The sequence below is a fragment of the Schistocerca gregaria genome, chromosome 4, assembly GCF_023897955.1.
Source record: "Schistocerca gregaria isolate iqSchGreg1 chromosome 4, iqSchGreg1.2, whole genome shotgun sequence".
In the NCBI taxonomy this organism is placed as follows: domain Eukaryota; kingdom Metazoa; phylum Arthropoda; class Insecta; order Orthoptera; family Acrididae; genus Schistocerca; species Schistocerca gregaria.
This window is the reverse complement of record NC_064923.1, coordinates 349049646-349073250: the sequence shown is the minus strand read 5'-3', so window position 1 is coordinate 349073250 and position 23605 is coordinate 349049646. Positions and strand designations below refer to the sequence as shown.

The window sequence follows — 23605 nt, the reverse complement described above, 5'->3', positions numbered from 1 at the left end:
GGGTTGTGAAGCAGCTGAATGGGTTGAAAATAAATAAATCGCCAGGTTTTGATGGGATTCCAATTCAGTTTTAAGAGAGTACTCTACTGCATTGGCTCCTTGCTTAGCTTGCATTTATTGCATTTTTCACTTGATATCTTGCGAACCATGGATGAAGGGTATCAGACGGATGCCATATTCCTAGACTTCCGGAAAGCGTTTGACCCGGTGCCCCACTGCATAGTCCTAACTAAGGTATGAGCATATGGGATTGGTTCCCAAATATGTGAGTGGCTCGAAGACTTCTTAAGTAATAGAACCCAGTACGTTGTCCTCGATTGTGAGTGTTCATCGGAGGTGAGGGTATCATCTGGAGTGCCCCAGGGAAGTGTGGTAGGTCCGCTGTTGTTTTCTATCTACATAAATGAGCTTTTGGATAGGGTGGATAGCAATGTGTGGCTGTTTGCTGATGATGCTGTGGTGTACGGGAAGGTGTCGTCGTCGTCGTTGAGTTCCTGTAGGAGGATACAAGATGACTTGAACAGGATTTGTGATTGGTGTCAAGAATGGCAGCTAACTCTAATTACAGATAAATGTAAGTTAATGTAGATGAATAGAAAAAGAATCCCGAAATATTTGAATACTCCATTAGTAGTGTAGCGCTTGACACAGTCACATCGATTAAATATTTGGGCGTAACGTTGCAGAGCGATATGGAGTGGGACAAGCATGTAATTTCAGATGTGGGAAAGGTGTATAGTCGTCTTCGGTTTATTAGTAAAATTTTGGGAAGATGTGGTTCATCTGTAAAGGAGACTACTTATAAAACACTAACACGACCTATTCTTGAGTACTGCTCGAGCTTTCACCGAAGAGTCAAGCAGTATATTGCTCCCTCCTACGTATATCTCGCGAAGAGACCATGAGGGTAGAATCAGAGAGATTTGGAGCCCACACAGAAGCATACCGACAATCCTCCTTTCCACGAACAATACGAGACTGGAATAGAAGGGAGAACCGATAGAGGTACTCAGGGTACCCTCCGCCACACACCGTCAGGTGGCTTGCGGAGTATGGATGTAGATGTAGATGTAGCGTTTGGGATCCCTATCAGGTCGGATTGAGGGAGGACATAGAAGCAATTCAGAGGCGGGCTGCTAGATTTGTTACTGGTAGGTTTGATCATCACGCGAGTGTTACGGAAATGCTTGTACAGAGGCATATAGGCAGTCATTTTTCCCTCGTTATGCTTGGGAGTGGAACAAGGAGAGAAGATGCTAGTTGTGGTACTAGGTGGATTACGGAGTTTGTATGTAGATGTAGATGTAGAAGATCTTGGCAATAAGTGGGCGAAATTAACTCTGAACGATCGGTCAACCACCATGCTTCTAAATTCGTTAGTGCCAGCCAAATCCCGATTGTTCTTATTATTCAATGCGAAAATCAATCACCTTTTCATAGAACGATAACGCACCATCCTACTCTCCCATTGAGTGCAAATTTCTACTACTCTCCACGTCGAATAATCGATTCTACCAGAGTGTTAAATTCCTACGCCAAATAATTATCGCAAGACACAACCATAAATGAGTTTGAGGAGTACGACACTATTAAAATTCAGAGGACCGTCCGATCAGATTGTTATTCCCACTTACAATCACGATTTATTAACCAGAGTGTGGTCTCCGTACAGTCTGCAACATATAACACTCGCTTCCAGTAAATATTTAACCATTTCTCACTACCAAACAGCTGGATTCCTCTTGTTACCCTAACTATTCATCACATTAACTTTTCATTAAATCTATTTCAAGTCAGTGAATACTCTTAGCAAAAAATCTTAATTCACCCCATACTGCTTGTGCTACTACTCCGCTGCGGTTAGCACAATACAGCTGACAATATCTATCCACACATCACCTCTACGGAGTACAGACAGTTCAGTGAGACTCTTCTACGTTGACTCTTCCGCAAGAAAAGTTCAGCCACGACTAATTAAACCCCCTGTAAAACCATTGAGGAACTATTTACCAAACAAATGTAGAGCAATACCATTATTTTTAGCAATTAATTCAATTTGTAGGTGTCTCCCAACTGCCCTTTTCGTGACCGGCTGCCATCAAACTGGTCTTTGCCGCTCCAACTGCTGCCTGCTCACGGTATATATCATCTTTGCAGCTCAAATTTGAAATCAGCCACGCATCAGCAGTGGTACACCATAAAGTGTTCGGAAGGATCAATACAGGCAACATATAATAATAACATCAAACACACATTCCGTATACACTAAAGCTCCAAAGAAACTGGTCTAGGCATGCATGCGTATTCATATACAGAGATATGTAAACAGGCAAAACACGGCGCTGCGGTCGGCAATACGTATGCCAGACGGCAAGTGTCTGGCGCAGTTGTTAGATCGGTTACCGCTACTATAATGGCAGGTTATCAAAATTAAAGTGAGTCTGAACGTGGTGTTAGAGTCGGCGCACAAGCGATATCTCCGAGGTAGCGATGAAGTGCGGATTTTCCCGTACGACCATTTCACGAGTGTACCGTGAATATAAGGAATCCGGTAAATCGTCAAATCTCCGACATCGCTGCGGCGGGAAAAAGCTCCTGCGAGGACGGGACCAACTACGACTGAAGAGAGTCATTCAACGTGACAGAAGTGCAATCATTCCGCAAATTGCCGCAGGGCCATCAACAAGTGTCAGCGTGCGAACCATTCAACGAAACATCATCGATATGGGCTTACGGAGCCCAAGGACCACTCATGTCCCCTTTACGACTGCGCGACACAAAGCTCTTCGCTTCGCCTAGGCCAATCAACACGGACAGTGGACTGTTGATGACTGGAACTTGCTGCCTGGTCGGAGAGTCTCCTTCCAAATTGTATCGAGTGGTTGGGCGTGCACGATATGGAGACAACCTCATGGATCCATGGACCCTGCATGTCAGCAGGGGACTGTTGAAGCTGGTGGAGAATCTGCAATGGTGTGGGGCGTGTGCACTTGGAGTGTTATGGGACCCCTGATACGTCTAGATACGACTCTAACACGTGACACATATGTAAGCAGTCTGTCTGTTCACCTGGTTCCATTCACGTCCATTCTGCATTCCGATGGACTTGGGCAATTCCAGCAGGACAATGCGATACCCAACACGTCCAGAATTAATACAGAGTGGCTCCATCAACATTCTTCTGAGTTTAAACATTTCCGCTGGCCTCCAAACTCCCCAGATATGAACATTATTGAGCACATCTGGGATGCTTTGCAACGTGCTACCAACCTCTGGACAAGCCTGCACAATTCATAGTGTCACGTCCCGCCAGTACTACTTCAGACATTAGTCGAGTCCGTGTCCGTACCACGTCTTGTTGCGGCCCTTTTGCGTGCTCTAGGGGACAGATATTAGGCAGGTGTACCAATTTCTTTGGCTCTTCAGTGTAATCCATACTTCGTAACTTTATAAACTAAGTTTCAGCCTCATACCGTATTTTACGTGCGTATTTTATACGTAGAGGTAGGGCAATTTGAAACACTGTACGTCAGAAATGGATAAAGACATCAAGAAAATTAACAAGATTTTTCGAGGTCAGGATCTCAGGAACATATCGTCAAAATTTCAGCCATTCACTGTGCGTAGTCAGTTGGAATCTGCGGCTCGGTTTCGGTATCCAAACACAATTTTGGGGTGTTTCTTGATAACAGATCAAGATTTTTGGAAACTGGAAGACAGCGGTTCTAGATAAATGCTTAGAAATTGTAACGTTTAAATTTGACCGATTTGCTGCAGTTATATGTTATTTACATTTCGCCTCACGCCGGAGTTAACGTGTCTATGTTTCGTCTATATGTTAGGTAACTTTGAATCTCTGTATTGCAGAAACAGATAAAGATATGAACAAAATTTTCAAGTTTGTTCGAGATCGGGATCGTGTAAATATGGCAGCTATTTGCTGTGCGTAGCCGTCTTGGAATCCGTGGCTCGGTTTTGGTACGAAAAGGAACCGGCTGCTGTGCGTAGCCATCTTGGAATCCGTGGCTCGGTTTTGGTACGAAAAGGAACCGGCTATAAGCTAATGGTGCCGCCATAAACCCTTTAAGGCCTACGGTAGACCACAGCAAATGTAGAAAAAAAAACAACCGATTTGCTCCATTTGCCTAAGTAGGAGGAAATGTGTAATATTCATAGTTGATCCTGTAGTAGGATGGTGTCACTAAGACGATCCATTTCTTGGGTATACAAGTTGTCCCTAGCCAAATGGCTATCAAAAACACTTGACCCTACCTCTCTCTCACTAATAGATCTAGAGTTACGAGCCCCGGAAGCATCCTCCTTTTTTGCGCATGCTTACTGGTAAGAGAAATCATAGCTTGCACGAAAGATTTAGGTGTTCATTTTTCCCTCTTGCTACTCGATAGTATAACGCTGAAGAAACTGCTGTCTGAATCTTTGTAGCCTCCTCTGAAGACACTAGCATTGGAAGACGAAATGTTAGGCACATTAGCGTGCGTTGGAGCACGGCCTAATGCCCATAAAACAAGAGTCTGCAAGGCCGCGAACGCCGGCCGTTAAACGCTTAAATGTGAATTGCAAATTAGATGTGGCTACAGTTCGTGAGACTGCAATAGCTTCCACAGAAACTTCCTCGCTGTTGATTTTGATAGCTGCCAGCATGCTATCTCTCTGCACTTATTACTGTTAACTTCTTTGGAAAGTTCTATCCACTCAGTCGTTTTTCTACATGACACGTGCGTTTACTACCACAAAATTGTTTGACTCATCTTCGAATTGACGCCGCAGAGGAACTAATACTTCTAAATTGCCGTTAGATTATTCCTCAATGTGCTACAACACTCTTCTTGTAGCATATTCAATAAGTTTCTACCTACAAACGGTCAGCGACATCGCAAAGTTTTCCAACGTCAACAATAACATGCATGCTCCATGCTATCGCAACTTCAAAACATAATCCGTTACATAATTATGATACCATGTGCGAGTATATCGATGTTGTTGTTGTTGTTGTTGTGGTCTTCAGTCCTGAGACTGGTGTGATGCAGCTCTTTATGCTACTCTATCCTGTGCAAGCCTCTTCATCTCCCAGTACCTACTGCAACCTACATCCTTCTGAATCTGTTTAGTGTATTCATCTCTTGGTCTCCCTCTACGACTTTTACCCTCCACGCTGCCCTCCAGTACTAAATTGGTGATCCCTTGATGCCTCAGAACATGTCCTACCAACCGATCCCTTCTTCTAGTCAAGTTGTGCCACAAACTCCTCTTCTCCCCAATTCTATTCAATACCTCCTCATTAGTTATGTGATCTACCCATCTAATCTTCATCATTCTTCTGTAGCACCACATTTCGAAAGCTTCTGTTCTCTTCTTGTCTAAACTATTTATCGTCCATGTTTCACTTTCATGCTTTCAGAAACGACTTCCTGACACTTAAATCAATACTCGATGTTAACAAATTTCTCTTCTTCAGAAACACTTTCCTTGCCATTGCCAGTCTACATTTTATATGCTCTTTACTTCGACCATCACCAGTTATTTTGCTCCCCAAATAGCAAAACTGTGTATCGATAAGCAGTTGAATTAAAGAGACCTGCCTAGTAGCACGTTGTGCCTTTTTAGTCGTGGTGCCAGCGATGAGGTGTGAGGTGGTGAAATGGAATTAGACATTTGATTACTGTCTGTAATATATCCGTAAGAGAACAAGTGGGTTGAGGCCTCTTCTGGGCAGCACGTTGCAAGCCATCCCAGGTAAGTTCAAAAATGTTCATGTATGGGAAGTTTGACGGCCAGTGGAAGTGTTTAAACGCAGAAGAGGGTTCCTAGAGCCACTCTGTAGCAGTTCTTGACCTGTGGGGTGCCGAACTGTCCTGCTGGAATTGCCCAAGTCCGTCCAAATGCACAATGGACATGAATGGATGCACGTTATCAGACAGGGTGCTTACGTACGTGTCAAATGGCAGAGTCTTATCTCGACGTATCAGGGGTCACATACCACTCCTGCACTCGCCGCACACCATTGCAGAGCCTCCACCCGCTTCAACAGTCCCCTGCTGACATGCAGGGCCCACGGATTCACGAGGTTGTGTCCATACCCGTACACGTCCATCCGCTCGATACAATTTAAAACGAGACTCGTCTGACCTGGCAACATATTTCTAGTCATGAACCGTCCAATGTCGTTGTTGACGGGCCCAGGCGAGGCATAAAGCCTCATGTCATGCAGTCATCAAGAGTACACGAGTGGGCCTTCGTCTCCGAAAGCCCATATCGATGACGTTTCGTTGACTTGTTCGCACGCTGACACTTGTTGATGGCCCAGCATTGAAATCTGCAGCAATTTGCAGAAGGGTTGCACTTCTGTCACGTTGAATGATTCTCTTCAGTCGGTGTTGGTCCCGTTCTTGCAGGATCTCTTTCCGTCCGCAGCAGTTCAGAGATTTGATGTTTTACCGGATTCCTTATATTGACGGTACACTCATGAAATGGTCGTACGGGAAAATCCCGACTTCGTCGCTGCCTCGGAGATTCCGTGTCCCATCGCTCGTGCGCAGACTATAACACCGCGCTCAAACTCACTTAAGTCTTGATAACCTGCCATTGTAGCAGCAGGAACCGATCTAACAACTGCACCAGACGCTTGTTGTCTCATACAGGCGTTGCAGGCTTTTCGCGCCGTTCTCTGCTTGTTTACATATCTCTGTATTTGAAAACGCATTCCTATATCAATTTCTTTCGAGATTCAGTGTATATGCTGTAAAGTGTCTCCGTCATCAACGTAAGGGTTCTGTGAACCCCATGTGGAAGCGCATGCAAAACTTTTGTGCACTTAAAACCCAATCTGAGGTGTAAAATTAGTGTTGGGATTATTTCAAATACACGTAAGTTAACTATCAAAATATTACTGACCCATAAAGTTCTTTTCATGTTAGTGACGTGCCCTGGTGTGACAGACAAAAGAAGAGAACCAGCCAAAAAATGCTCCTGTCTAAACACAAAGAAAGGTAAATCTGCTTCTGTTTAAAGGAATATGACAGGAAAGTGTGGTACCAGCTGCCTCATTATACCTTCCTCAGCACCTTCAAAATTTTTCCCAAAAATTTTGCCATGCGAACAATTTCACGCTTTTTTATATTAAGAGAAGACAGTGGCAATAGCAAAAAGACATAAAAGTAATAAATACCGGAACGTAGTAGACAGTGGTTGTGTTGCAGAACGGGCGAAGGAGACAATGGCAGTGTGGGAGAAAGAGAAGGACACCGTGGGAGTGGAACGTAGTTGACAGTAGCAGAACAGCGCTAGGAAAAAAGTGAAGGAGACCGTGACGGTGGGAGATAGTGCAAGTGGGTGAGCGTATGATAACAACAACGGATAGTGCCAGCGAGAAGAGACAGCAGCAGTAGGAAGGAAGGAATGAGACGTTAGCAGTAAGAGCAAGAGAGAAACAGTGAGAGTGTGAGGAGACTGTAGTAATAGAACAGAACGAAGGAGACTGTTGGTATAACGGGGGAGACAGTGACAGAGAGACGCGGAGAGATAATGACAACGAGTTGAGCTCAATTGAGTGAGAACAGGCAAGTGGGAGTGAAAGGGTGTGAGCGACTTAAAGCGTTGGACTAGTCGGTGGGGACGAGTTACAATTAGGGAAACTTGCGAGAGTGAGAGGTGAGCTGCACGTTAAAAAGGGGACGAATATGTTCACATGCCAAATTTTTTGGGAATATTTTTCAAGGTGCTGAGGAAGGTAGAATGAGGCAGCTGGTACTCCAATTTTCCGTCAGAGTCTCTTAAACAGGAGGAAATTCGCTTTTTTTGTGCTTTGATAGGAGCATTTCTCAGCGATATTATCACAATTTTCATTTCTTCCTATATACGTGCGAGTCAACAAAATATCCACAATCATATCTGGTAAGCACCCAACATCCAGCAGCAATACTCCTGAAGAAGAAGAGTAGAACAAGCAGCATCTTTAGTAGATTTTTTTTTTTTTTTTTTGCACTTTTTAATTCCGCCAATAAAATGCCTGCCCTGTATAATTTTCTGTGTGATGCTTCCACCTTAAGTTGTTCACCATTATAATCCCTAGGTATTTAGCTGTAGTATTGAAAAATTTAAATTTATTTGATTTATCATGTGACTGAACATTAACTGAAACTTTTTAGTAGGGGAGATCTCAAACCTGTAATTTTTCACCGTAAACTGCCACTTTTCGCACCATGCAGATATTTTTCCAAAATCATTTTGATCTTCTGACGACATTACTACATAGTAAATGCGTGATCTTCAAACAGTATAAGAGGGCCGCTCAGATTGCCTACGCTCCCTTGGAGAACCTCAGACGTAACTTTGATTTCACTAGATGACTTCCGTCAGTTACTACAAACTGCGACCTTTCTGACAAGAAATCGCGAATCCAGTAGCAGAGACGACAATATATAAACACGTAATAAGATTAGAAGCTGCTTGTGAGGAACGGCGTCAAAAGCCCTCCGGAAACTTCGAAATACAGAATGAACGTGAGATCCCCTGTCGACACCAATTGCTGCTTTCTGCGCATAAAGAGCCAGTTGCATTTGAATGGAACGATTTTCTCTGAACATTTCTTAAGCAACGTGACCAGTCCACAGGAAAACTAAAAAAAGCTTCAAATATTAACAACGTTAAAATGAATGAATAGTAGGAGATTGAAGCCCCATATTTCTCGATCAGTACAGCATATATCAAATTGTAACATACATGCTCATGGCATCTCTGCATAAAAACTGTCGCTGCTCTAACGAAAATCTTTTGGGGTAAATTTAGACAACAATTTTACAGAAAGAGTTTACAATAATTCTGCTATTTCCATCGTATTGAGTGGGGATCATGAAAATAAGCTAATGCAAGGTTGAGCTTGGAAGGAGGCGTGTTAAGTTACTTTTCTCTCACTCCATACTCCAGTGGCATGCTGGGCTGCCGACAAAAAGAATATTTACTGGTGAGATGACGTTTCGCATAACCTGAAGAAATGGACATTGTGTTGATTTGGATACACAAGAAAATCCGAGCACACACTGAGATCGTTTACAAGGAAGTAAAAATGATTTTCGATGTCTATAAACGATTTGTTATGCCCTATTATCGTTGAGATCAGTTACGCCATAAAGGCCTACAGATGTCCGGATATACCTAAATTAGATGTACCATTTACATGGATTGTTCACAAACATGTTTGCACATAGCCACTATCTATAGGTGTACGGTATCTTCGTGTTGGTTTTAGCCAACAACGAAGATTAAAACTCTCCTCTCCAAGTAACACTGGTAGTATTTGAAAGTTCTACCAAAACTATCACATAAGATATGCTTAAAAGTCTTAGTAAAAATAGTAATACACTTGGGATTCACGGTATGTAAATTCGAACTCACGTACCTCTTAAGCCGGTGCTAATGTCATGTGTAGTATGTATGTTCAGTACTACTTAAAGTTGGGCGCTTATGACATTAGTTGTTTTTGCTGCCTAAAAAAAAACCTACTGAAAGTACAGTCTAACTAAATAGTGCACCTTCAAGAGAAGTACTACCATGAGCAGTCTGTTTTTGAACCGTTGAAAATGGTGTAGACGCTTGTAGGTCTTCATCTATAGTGGATGCATTTACATTTGCAATAAGCAATCGAAAATATTTTCATGACATCGCGGTATCTCAGATTATCCAGTTTAATGAAACTCTCACGAGACGATTACTTTAAATTGCCGTATAATAATAAATATTCCACTTATGCAGTTGATTCTTGACTTTGTTTATTGCACAACATGGTCTAGTATAGCACAAACAAATTTTCGTTGATATCATCCAGTCTCTGGGTAGACAAAGATATTTTCTCCCTAGCCTAAAACAAATGTGCTTCACAGCTGCCAACAACGTATAATTACAATGCCCGATTTATCGTAAACGGGAATTGTAGAAATAGTAAAGCATGACCGAATTATTGCGGTAAGATTTACAACTGAAACAATCAATATTTGCAGCAGCGCATATTCCGATTGACTTGCTCACAGTGTGTGTCAGCAAAGGACAGAGAAAACAGCAAGACTCTCAGAGGCATTTCTCAGAGCAAATCTCATTCCAAAGCATTTTGGCTAGATATCGGCTGGCTCGTTGGAAGCCAGAGGTTACACGCCTATCCTGTGTTCCGCTTACACTTTTGTAACAAACAGCTGTTCTGTCCTCATGCTGAACACCTGACCAGCCGCATCGACAGTCTAAATATGGAGTAGTAACGGGCTGCTCGTCGATTCTGCTTCCAGTGGGCAAACCTGATCTAAATTTCATCGCGGCAGTCGTTAACGGGTCGCAGCAGGGTGCGTGAAAGATTCATGGCCAAACAGCGGCAAACCTCAGGAGTACCCATCCAGCTTAATTAACCTTGTGTCCAGCCACTCGACACGAATTCCATCAGCGAGAGCATTTCTTATGTAAGAAGGAAGCGAACAGCAACGAGCTTAAAGAGTTCATTTCGCAGTTAAAAATCTTCGGAAGCTGGAAGTTGGGGGTGAGAAAGAAGCATGAAGTTTGGCGCTTCGTACAGTTGTCACGCACTAAATTACGCCGTATTTAATTCATCGCATAGATTCCACTGAAGTTAAGCGTCTGTGCGTATGGAAAGCAACGATTTACAAATTTTTAGGCATACTGCAGTTCATTAAACTTTCTTCTTTTTCATTTGAGAAAACCATACATATTTTAAAAATGGATGTGTGTGTGTGTGTGTGTGTGTGTGTGTGTGTGTGTGTGTGTGTGTGTGTGTGTGTTCCACATCTCCTCCTACACCACTGGACAAGTTTCATTCAAACTTGATACACCTATTCCGTACTGTCTGCCAACAGTAAGAAACACCTGCCATGGTTCAGGAGATATGACGTCATCCAAAATGAGCTGCGTAAAAACTGCCGCATCATGTACGACATTTAGATTTATTACTTCTGTGCTAGTAATTCTATTCGAAATACATTTCGCAAACATTATCCACACATGCAGGCAAATGTGCGCAAGAAATAATATCGTAGTACTACACGTAGTTCGGGAGACATGGCATCATAAACGCTGAAATGAATGGAAAACTGCCGCATCGTGCATGATGTTTAAGTTTATTACTTCTTTGCTTCTAACTCTATTGGCTAAACATTTTGCGGACAGTAGCTACATATGCTGTTGAATGTAAATATATACCGGGTGGTTATAGTTAAACTTTCCCTACTTAACACGTTATAACGCGGAAACTAATTACCGCACGAGTACGAAACTTGGTAGCATAAATGTCCAGAGTACTGGGTATATGGTTTCCATACTTCAGAGAGTCACCGTCGAGTCACAACGATGGCCACCGCGTTTCGTGATCAATCTTCGTGACTCATAGTCTCACACACCTGACCAACATGGACAAAAGGAGTAGGGCATTCTTGGAGAAGAAGGGTCTTCTTTCTGCACCTGCTGTGCGAGCATGATCGAGTTCGTATCAACTGGAGAACTGTGCGTCGCCCCTGGAAGAGGCCGACGACAGGTCTCACAGCAGGTGGTTAATGAAGTCGCTGTCGCTAAGTCAGCCAACGCCGCGTGCAAATCCCGATCGTCAGACAGTGCGAGTGCTGTGTCACGACAGTTAAACATAATTTGGACCATTGTACGGATGTTGCTTCGAGCCATTCTCAAATTGTATCCGTACAAGATCCATATCGTATAGCAGCTTGCACCAGACGACCTACAACGTCGTGTTGACTTCGCTCTCCACTTTCTCGCAATGATTGAAGTTACGGGGGCTGGGATTGGACCATCCTACGGACAGAAGAAGCTCATTTTCTCCAGTCACTGTGCGTGACTGAGTATGGCGAATGTGTCACCGTATGGTTTGGCTTCACTACTGCGTTCATCATTGACTCATTCTGTTTTGATCAGGTTGGCTCTCAAGGATCCAAGACGTGCAGTTTGACTGGCCAGTGTTACTGCGATACGCTTCGCCAGCAAGTCATACCCTCCCTACAGGAGAGATACGCGTTGAACTCAACAGTTTCCATGCAAGATGTGGCTCCGCTACATATTCCTCGTGAAGTTTGCCTGCTTCTTCGAAATACATTTGGAAATGATAGAATTATCAGCCGATCATTTCCAAATGCTTGGCCTGCATCATCACCTGATCTCACTCCCTGTAATTTCTGGTTGTGGGGCTACCTGAAGGACAGGGTTTACCAGGAGAACATTCACCCATGTGCTGATCTGAAGCGCAGCATGTCAAGAGAGGTAGCCAGCATACCTACGGACATGTTTCGTTCTGCTGTACGGAGTGCAAACCCGCACTTTAAGACTCTTCTAGAAACTGATGGGTGCCATATTGAGCCTATTTTGTAGCGTAATGGTACGAGTATGTAATGATACGATGTACCGTGGCAACACATTGAAAGTGTTTCAGTTGAACTGATTCTGCATTATTTCTCTCCCCTCATGTCCTTGACAGTAATGCTACCAAGTTTGATACTTGTACGGTAACTAGTTTCCTAGTTGTAACATGTTACACAGGGAAAGTTTAATTGCAAATCAAATCGCCATAACTTCGTAATGGTTTGCGCTAGGATGTTCAAACTGCACGGTTGGCCGCGGTGCATTATGTGAATTAGTATGCGGGCGCCTTGTTGTCGTTCGTTGTTGCTGGTCAGAAAAGCCAAATTGGAGCATTTGGGGGACTGAGCATCCGCATTTCGCAATCGAGAAGTCTCTTCACCCTAAACGGATGACTGTGGTATGCAATATCCAATCACGGAATAATCTGCGCGATATTCCTTGATGGCACGGTGACTACCAAACGGTATGTGAAGTTTTTGGAAGATGATTTCACCCCTACTATCCAAAGTGACCCTGATCTCGACAAGATGTGTTCATGCAAGACGGAGCTCGACTTCATCGAAGCAGGAGTGCGTTCGATGTCCTAGAGGAGCACTTTGGGGACCGCATTCTGGCTCTGGGGTACCAAGCGGCCGCCGGCATGGGCCTTGATTGCAGCCATATTCTCCGGATCTGGACACATACGATTCCTTTTAGTGGGGCTTATATTGGAGTCAAGGTGTACAGCAATAAGGCGAAAACCGTTGCTGAGCTGAAAACAGCCATTCGTCAGGTCAGTGACAGCATCGATGTTTAGACACTTTAGCGGGTCATGCAGAATTCCGCTATTCGTCTGCGCACATCATCGTCAGTGATTGCAGGAATATCGAACATGTCATAACCTAAATCCGAATATCTGTAGTGAAGTTTACGTGTTGAATAACGTGTACCCACGCCGTAAACTGTGACTAATTACATTTTTTTCGCATAGGGTGACACGAGCGATGAGATGCGTGAAAGAAATGCCGCATCATGCGTGAAGTTTTAATACATTTGTTCTTTATTACTAAGACACTCCTACAATCGAGTCAGCTTAGGGAAACCCTTGACACCTGGCACAGCTTTTGACAACTTACAAGTGCGAAGGGCAAGACGCTGTAGGCCAGAACAGTCGCCATCAGTAGAGCTGTGAAGAGACGTTGCCAAATAGACGTTTACAAAATCGTGTTGTAGACACGCGAAACAGCTACGCCCAGCATACAGAAACTGTCCGTGATATTACACTACAAACACTATTCTTTTCTCTTTTTGTTTCTAGTAGAACGTACCCCGGCAATGTCAGGTTTGTCAGCTAATATTGTAATATGAAGACAGTAACATCAAGAACGTACGAGCAAAAGCATTGTAATCAAATTTTCAATAACTGGTGCTGCGCAGCTTACTGTTACCGAAAAGGTAGTTCCACCACTATCCGCTATCTATAGTTTTGTTACACTAATCACCATCAGAAACAGGAAGTTTTCGACATAAACGAGGTTCAGTTCCATACCTGATAACGTCGAAGCTGGAAGCTGAACATCAGAATATGTTTGTTCCAATTAGCATTCTGAATTATTTTAGAAACCGCAAAATCTTTGGTTCCTATAATTGTAGACATTCTTAAACATGTTGCTGCAAAGAAACAGTGAGCAGTTCTTGTGGATTATTGGACACATTAGTATCTCTCGTACTGACTCTACAAAGTTTCGTAAAACGAGCAGTGAAGGTACGCTAAACCGTAAATAATAGATTTTCATAAGAACCAAATCGACAACAAGCAGTACTTGACGTGAAAAAAATACCGAAAATCACAAAACTAAGGGAAGTACGAGGGTTGGAACTTTAATAGAGGCAACTATTTATTTACAGCTCGTACAAAGTAGACACGTGTTTCAAAGTTTCACTGACTTTCAAAGTAGTCACCAGCAGTGTGTATAACCCGTTGCCAGCGATGTGGAAGTCGTAGGATACGCTTCAGTTGTGTTAAGAGTTCGAGCGACGCGGTCTATTGCCCGACAAATTTGTAGCAGTTCTGAAGCGAATGCCGAAAAGTATTTCCTTCAGTCTAGGATTCAAGTTGAACTCACGAGGGCTTAAGTCAGGGGAGTGCAGTAGGTGGTATAGCACTTAGCAGCCCCATCAGTCAAACAAATCAGTAACAATTTACACTGTACGTGCTTGAGCGTTGTCCTGCAAAATGATGGTCAGGTCCTGCAGAAAGTGGATTAGGTCGTCTGTTCCAGACGAATCGATCATTGACTGGAAATGGTTATTATTGGCTACTTGGAGATGATTTGCAGCCATTTTCGTTCTTCATGTTCCCAACAACGATGTCATGTCACAGGGCCACAGTTGTTCGTGGTTAGCTTGAAGAAAATTCTGGACAATTTGAGCGAATTATTTGGCCACCCAGATCGTCCGGCAAGGGACGTAATCGAGAGGTCAGTTAATGCACAAAATTCTCCCCCGGCAACACTTTCGCAATTATTGACGGCTACAGACGGAGCATGGCTCAATATTTCTGCAGGGGACTTAACAACAACTTCTGGAATCCATTCCACGTCCAGTTGCCACTACACCAGGCAAAAGGAGGTTCAGCATGATAGTAGGAACTGTACCATGCCTTTCGTAACCTCATTGTATGACACAGAATGTCAGCTTATTTGAAATGAAACCTTAATTTTCTTTTCCCATTCTCCTAAATTTTCACTTACACAGGTATTAGATTAAAACTTTAAACTCAACTTTATATTCTAGCTGTTGTTTACTGTAGCGAAATCGGAATAAAAACTCTATTTTTTATGCTTAGTTAAATCTAAGTATTTATGCCTGACACAATAATGTAGTACTTTCCTTTGGACTGTATATGTTATATGTCATCTTTTTATATCTTTAGTATCTATATTCTATATCTATCTCATCAAAATTACATAGCTATTAGAATACTCTCTCCGGTTTGAAGGGTTTAAGTCTGCTGGGAACACATCCAATGAGGTGTCTGAATGTCTGTGGACGAATGGTACCCCATTGTGCTTCAGGAACCGAAACCAGAGTAGGTTTCTGCTGTCACTGCTTCTCTTCTGAGAACACAAAACTCCGTGCCGCCTCATACTGCAGGGTCTGCCTCTCCTAACATCTATTCGTCATTTCTACATTACACAGGTGTATCCGGATACATCTAGTGCTCAGTTCCGCGTTACATGTGGGTGGCCAGATACATCTAGTGGTCAATTCAGCATTACATAGAGGGTGTCAGGAAACTTTTGATCAGATAGTGTAAGTAATAACTGAATAAGTGGAACGTTATCTTTTGTGCATTTGCGACATTCAGTTGTTACCTAGTAACGATCTAAGAAACAGAAAACCAGGTCGTGACCAATAAGGCTTGCCGGAAATTAGATACGTGTTTCCTAAAGTAAATACCAGACTTAAAATAGTCACCAAAGTACAGAAACTGGCAACTGACTTCTCATTGGAGGAAATATGCATTCCAATAAAAAGTCCTAAAGTAGAAAATCTCCAGGGCAAAAACAGAAAATCTCCAGGGCCAGACGATATACATAATGAATTAATAAAATATAAGAGTAGACATTATATCGAAAGCTTCACACTTTGTTAATAGTATCATGAAGGAAGTCAGGGTACCACTACAACGAAAAAAATGCACTCTATCTTCAGGCCACAAGTGGCCCATCGAGACCATCCGACCACCGTGTCATCCTCAGTAGAGGATGGGGATAGGAGGGGCGTGGGGTCAGCACACTGCTCTCCCAGTCGTTACGACGGTTTTCTGTGACCGGAGTCGATAATATTCGTTCGAGTAGCTCCTCAATTGGCATCACAAGGCTGAGTGCACCCCGAGAAATGGCAACAGCGCATGGCGGCCTGGATGGTCACCCATCCAAGTGCCGGTCACGCCCGACAGCACTCAACTTCGGTGATCTAACGGCAACCGGTATATCCACTGCTTCAAGGCCGTTGCCAATACAACGGAAAGAGTATTACACTTCAAGTGTATTAAAAAGGAGACAATAAATTATTAAATACCTTATGCTGCTGATGCTGTATTGGTAGCAAATAATGAGGATATTTACAAAGGTTACTTCACCAAATCAATAGAACAGCTAAGCAATATAATATGGAAATCTCGTCTTAAAAAAAGTAAGACTATGGTAATATAAAAAGCACCTGTACGATGTCAATTAGAAATAGATGAGGTGTCAACTGAACAAGTGATGAGCTTTATCTAGGGACTGTTATCACCAACAATAAAGACTTAACCACGATAGTGAAAAATCAATTGACAGACGTAGTAAGGGGAGCGGGTTGGCTACAAAATACTTTATACAGAAACAATTTTATGATAACTGTGGGGAAAATAAAAATATATAAGACAGTGATGTATCCCGTTTTACTGTATGCAACAGAAACTAGAACAGAAAGGAAATAGATAAAACAGAAATTAATGGCAGTGGAAATGAAGGTACTGAGACAGATCCAAGGAGTAACCATCTGGGACAAAAGAACAAATGTTTCGATAAGGGATCAATTCGGAATACAAAACACAAATAAATGGGCGAAGACAAGAAAAAGAAATTGGAAAGATGGTGAGGAAAGGATGGACCCTTCAAGACTAGCTAAAATTTGTAAACATGGACGACACAAGGTGTAAGTGGGCTGCTTCTGTGTTGACAGCGCTGTGTAGCTCTTTGCATTGGGTCTCTGACTGCGATTTCTTTGTAAGAGACTCTGTGGCTGGTTAGACTCGTTGTTGGAAGTTAATTGCCAGTAGTGTTGGGCAGTTGGAAGTTAGTCGCCAGCCGTTATGGAAGTACTGTTGGGCAGTTAGAGGTGAACAACCAGCAGTGATGGATGTTAAATGTGAGAAGTTAGCTTTGATGGAGGGTAGAGGTCTGAGGTGTTAGCGTTAGCTAACGATCTGGAAGTATCCGACTTGGAGAGTGAAAATTATTCATGATTATATATCTTTGTACTGGATGTCAATGACGATTTATATTCGTGTTTGAACTGGATGTCACATCATTAAGGTAAAAGAAATACATTATTTGGCTTGCAACAAAAATCTTTCCTTTGCTAACCACATGCCTGTTAGTAGTTAGTGGCTTTAGTAGTTAGAATCTTTTATTTAGCTGGCAGTATTGACGCTCGCTGTATTGCAGCAGTTCATGTAAGAAGTATTTTTGTGAGGTAAGTGCTTAATAAAATGTATCTTTCTTTCTCTCTCTATTCGTTTAGTCGGTTGCGACTCCTCGTGACCCCATGAACCAAATCACGCCACTTTTTCCTGTCTTGTACTTTCTCCCGTAGACCATCCAGGCTGGAACACATTGCTTCTGTGATGCCATCGATCCATCTCATCCTCTGACGTCCTCTTCTTCAAGTTCCTTCAATCTTCCCCAGCATTAATGTTTTTTCCAGCGAGGCATGCCTTCGCATTGTGTGTCCAAAGTAGGTCAGCTTTTGTTTTAACATTAGACCTTCCAGGGAGAAACCTGGTTTTATTTCCTCCAATATTGATCTGTTGTTTCTCTTTGCAGTCCATGGAACTCTAAGAAGTTTCCTCCAACACCACAATTCGAAGGAGTCAATTCTTCGCCGTTCAGCCTTTCTAATGGTCCAGGTCTCACATCCATACATCACAACTGGAAAGACCATAGCCCTCACAATACGTATCTTTGTTGCTAGTGTTATTTCTCTGGACCTTATAACCTTGTCAAGGTTTGACATCACCTGTATACCGAGCAAAAGGCGTCTCCGGATTTCATGGCTGCAGTCGCTATCAGCAGAGATCTGGGAACAGAGATAACTGAATGTGGTCACTGCCTCCATGGTTTCTCCTGCTATATCCCACGAATTGGTAGGTGTAGTTGAAATAATTTTCATTTCCTTCACATTCAGCCTAAGACCGACCTTTTCACTTTCGTCTTTCACCTTCAGCAAGAGTGTTCTCAATTCTTCTTCAACAGGATCGTATCATCCGCGTACCTGAGGTTGTTTACATTTATTCCAGCTATTATAATTCCTGAAATGTATAGGTTATTGTTAAGATTTGTTTTTAGTCGGGGCCATTCTTCTGAATTAATTATTTGAAGTCAGGTTATAATTTTTTTGAGCAGTCAGATTGCTTTCTATTAGACTGTGGGTCAGTGTTGACATGATAAGGATAAGTAATGAGAAAGTAGACTGAGTACGTTCAGTTTAACTCACCTGTTTCAGAATTAAATAACGTAGAAGCTTCAACGTCTCATTTCATTCTGCAATAGAAGCAGAAAAGAATTTTAATAAAGAAGTTTCAAAGGAAAAACTCCACCCAAGTGATGGACATAAGTTGGTCCAGTGCATCCAAGGAATGAAGCAGACAAGCAGGGACAACACTAGTCATCAGAAGAAGAAGAAACAATAGTAATGAGAAGAATACATGTGCAAAGGATACTACACACGATATAAAACGTCATCGCAACTGGAAAAACAGTCACTGTAGGCAGCCGTCGTGTTCTACATCTACATCTACATTTGTACTCCGCAAGCCACCCAACGGTGTGTGGCGGAGGGCAGTTATGTGCCACTGTCATTACCTTTTCTGTTCCAGTCGCGTATGGTTCGCGGGAAGAACGACTGCCGGAAAGTCTCTGTGCTCGCCTGAATCTCTCTTATTTTACACTTGTGATCTCCTCGGGAGATATAAGTAGGGGGAAGCAATATATTCGATACTTCATCCAGAAATGCACCCTCTCGAAACCTGGACGCAAGCTACACCGCGATGCAGAGCGCCCCTCTTGCAGAGTCTGCCACTTGAGTTTGCTAAACATCTCCTTAACGCTAGCACGCTTACCAAATAACCCTGTGACGAAACGCGCCGCTGGTCTTTGGATCTTCTCTATCTCCTCCGTCAACCCGATTTGGTACGGATCCCACAATGATGAGCAATATTCAAGTATAGGCCGAACGAGTGTTTTGTAAGCCACCTCCTTTGTTGATGGACTACATTTTCTAAGGACACTCCCACACCTGGTACCCACCTTACCAACCATTAATTTTATAAGATCATTCAACTTAAAATCGTTCCGCCCGCATACTCCCAGATATTTTACAGAAGTAACTGCTACTAGTGTTTGTTCCGCTATCATATAATCATACAATGAAGGAGCCTTCTTTCTATGTATTCGCAATACATTACATTTGTCTATGTTAAGAGTCAGTTGCCACTCCCTGCAGCAAGTGCCTATCCGCTGCAAGTCTTCCTGCATTTCGCCACAATTTCCTAATGCTGCGACGTCTCTGTATACTACAGCATCATCAGCGAAAAGCCGCATGGAACTTCCGACACTATCTACTAGGTCATTTATATATACTGTGAAATGCAATTGTCCCATAACACTCCCCTGTGGCACGCCAGAGGTTACTTTAACGTCTGTAGGCGTCTCTCCTTTGAGAACAACATGCTGTGTTCTGTTTGCAAAAAACTCTTCAATCCAGTCACACAGCTGGTCTGATATTCCGTAGGCTCTTACTTTGTTTACCAGGCGACAGTGCGGAACTGTATCGAACGCCTTCCGGAAGTCAAGGAAAACGACAACTACCTGGGAGCCTGTATCTAATATTTTCTGGGTCTCATGAACAAATAAAGCGAGTTGGGTCTCACACGATCGCTGTTTTCGGAATCCATGTTCATTCCTACAGAGTAGATTCTGGATTTCCAGGAACGACATGATTGTTGTTGTTGTTGTGGTCTTCAGTCCTGAGACTGGTTTGATGCAGCTCTCCACGCTACTCTATCCTGTGCAAGCTTCTTCATCTCCCAGTGCCTACTGCAACCTACATCCTTCTGTATCTGTTTGGTGTATTCATCTCTTGGTCTCCCTCTACGATTTTTACCCTCCACGCTGCCCTCCAATACCAAACTGGTGATCCCTTGATGCCTCAGAACATGTATTACCAACCGATACCTTCTTCTGGTCAAGTTGTGCCACAAATGTCTCTTCTCCCCAATCCTATTCAATACTTCCTCATTAGTTATGTGATCTACCCATCTAATCTTCAGCATTCTTCTGTAGTACCACATTTCGAAAGCTTCTATTCTCTTCTTTTCGAAACTATTTATCGCCCACGTTTCACTTCCATACATGGCTACACTCCATACAGATACTTTCAGAAACGACTTCCTAACATTTAAATCTATACTCGATGTTAACAAATTTCTCTTCTTCAGAAACGCTTCCTTGACATTGCCAGTCTACATTTTGTATCCTCTCTACTTCGACCATCATCAGTTATTTTGCTCCCCAGATAGCAAAACTCCTTTACTACTTTAAGTGTCACATTTCCTAATGTAATTCCCTCACCATCACCCGACTTAATTCGACTACATTCCATTATCCTCGTATTGCTTTTGTTGATGTTCATCTTATACCCTCCTTTCAAGACACTGTCCATTCCGTTCAGCTGCTCTTCCAAGTCCTTTGCTGTCTGACATAATTACAATGTCATCGGCGAATCTCAAAGTTTTTATTTTTTTCTCCATGGATTTTAATACCTACTCCGAATTTTTCTTTTGATTCCTTTACTGCTTGCTCAATATACAGATTGAATAACATCGGGGAGAGGCTACAACCCTGTCTCACCCTCTTCCCAACCACTGCTTCCCTTTCATATCCCTCGACTATTATAACTACCATCTGGTTTCTGTACAAATTGTAAATAGCTTTTCGCTCCCTGTATTTTACACCTTCAGAATTTGAAAGAGAGTATTCCAGTTAACATTGTCAAAAGCTTTCTCTAAGTCTACAAATGCTAGAACGTAGGTTTGCCTTTCCTTAATCTTTCTTCTAAGATAAGTCGTAGGGTCGTAGGGTCAGTATTGCCTCACGTGTTCCAGTATTTATACGGAATCCAAACTGATCTTCCCCGAGGTCGGCTTCTACTAGTTTTTCCATTCGTCTGTAAAGAATTCGCGTTAGTATTTTGCACCCATGACTTATTAAACTGATAGTTTGGTAATTTTTACATCTGCCAACACCTGCTTTCTTTGGGATTGGAATTATTATATTCTTCTTGAAGTCTGAGGGTATATCGCGTGTCTCATACATCTTGCTCACCAGATGGTAGAGTTTTGTCAGGACTGGCTCTTTCAAGGCCGTCAGTAGTTCTAATGGAATGTTGTCTACTCCTGGGTCCTTGTTTCGACTCAGGTCTTTCAGTGCTCTGTCAAACTCTTGACGCAGTATCATATCTCCCATTTCATCTTCATCTACATCCTCTTTCATTTTCGTAAAATTGTCCTCAAGTACATCGCCCTTGTATAGATCCTCTACATACTCCTTCCACCTTTCTGCTTTCCCTTCTTTGCTTAGAACTGGGTTTCCATCTGAGCTCTTGATATTCATGCAAGTGGTTCTCTTTTCTCCAAAGGTCTCTTTAATTTTCCTGTAGGCAGTATCTACGTTACCCCTAGTGAGATAAGCCTCAACATCCCTACATTTGTCCTCTAGCCATCCCTGCTTAGCAATTTTGCACTTCCTGACGATCTCATTTTTGAGACATTTGTATTCCTTTTTGCCTGGTTCATTTACTGCATTTTTGTATTTTCTCCTTTCATCAATTAAATGCAATATTTCTTCTGTTACCCAAGGATTTCTACTAGCCCTCGTCTTTTTACCTACTTGATCCTCTGCTGACACGATACGCGAGCAAAAAACATGTTGTAAAATTCTACAACAGATCGACATCAGAGATATAGGTCTGTAGTTTCGGGCATCTGCTCGACGACCCTTCTTGATGCTGGGACTACCTGTGCTCTTTGGAACCTTCCGTTCCCCCAGAGAGTGGCGGTACACGTCTGTTACTGTAATGTTGCGGACTGTGACGGAAGCCTCGCGGCGCTGGAGTTTCGGCCACGCCCTGTTTGTCTGTCGAGGCGCGTTGCCCACCCCGCGCGTGTGACGAGCGCGGCGGCCCCAGCCGGCTGGCTGGCAGGATATGAGACGCGCGCCCCGGCCCGCCTCTCCCACCAGCGCCGCCGCCGTCAGCTCGGCTGCTCGTCAGGAGTGCGGCCGCCGTGCGAGGCACGGGGCGGCGTGGCGTGGCGTGGCGTAGCGTGGCGTCGTAGCGCTCTCCCTCCGTATCGACAATCGATGGCGCGGCGCTCCTTCTGGTCGACTGCCGCGCTATAAACGTTCCGCACACGGACACGCCGCCAGGCCACCAATAGGTGCACAGCCTCAGTCGGCGAAGACCTGTCGCCATCGGTCAGCCGCAGCGACCAAAACTAGAGGCGCAGCGTTTTCTCGTCTGGTTCACACTCGCGACTTTTCAGCATTGTCCGAAGGAGCAGATACCATCGGTGACCATCCAGCTCGTTAGAATGAAATTACAATGAAATAACACCCTTAGCTGCTTACAGGCGTTGACATAAGTCAACAGGGACAGATGAAAATGTGTGCCGCGACCGGGACTCGAACCCGGGATCTCCTGCTTACATGGCAGACGCTCTATCCTTCGTTTTTTTTTTTCATCTCATTTTGTTCGTTTTCGTTCGTTGTATCTACTCGGGGCGGACGTTGCAGGACACCCGTTTCAGTTCGTCGTTGATCCATTAACTCAGTTTTATTATTATTATTATTACAGAGGGAAGCTAACCCTATGTCCGAACACGCTGAGTTACCGTGCCGGCATTGCTTCACGATTTTGCGTGTCATCCTTGCGCAGGGGCCATGCTAATATTCTCTGTATAGTTCCAATTTTAGTATATCTCCTGCCGAAGCAAGTACTTCTTTTGTTCGTTGCATCTGCTCGGGGCGGACGTCGTAAGACATCCGTCTAAGTTCGTTGTTGATCCATTAACTCAGGTTTTTTTTTTTTTTCAGTGAGCAGTTAACCCTCCGACCGAACACGCTGAGCTACCGTGCCGGCGTCTTTCTGAGCCCACCGAGGACACAGAGGAAAGCGCGACTGCAGGGATTTATCTCTGGCACGCCTCCCGCGAAACCCACATTCTCCACGATTCCCGTAAGAGTTCTGGCAATGTTTGTGCATTCGCACAGAAGAAGAAGATCGTCAAGTGGCCGGTGAGCGTTAACTATATATATACTAAGATGGTATCTGTTCTTTCGGAATCGGCAACGCGCCGCGAGTAGTGAGTATAATGGGCGGGGGCACTACGAATGTAGTGCGGGGCAATACGTTGAGAACG

The 23605-nt window shown here is 43.4% G+C and overlaps 1 protein-coding gene and 1 non-coding gene across 3 annotated transcripts in view; one reads left to right on the top strand and one right to left on the bottom strand.

Annotated features, from left to right (window-relative positions):
* The window catches only part of LOC126365777 (glutamyl aminopeptidase-like), a 790794-nt gene that overhangs the window by 139647 nt on the left and 627542 nt on the right, over positions 1-23605 (top strand). The gene's annotated exons all lie outside the window — the stretch shown is intronic.
* LOC126268503 (U6 spliceosomal RNA) lies at positions 23077-23180 on the bottom strand. The gene has a single exon (XR_007549128.1). It is a non-coding gene; the product is annotated as a U6 spliceosomal RNA (small nuclear RNA).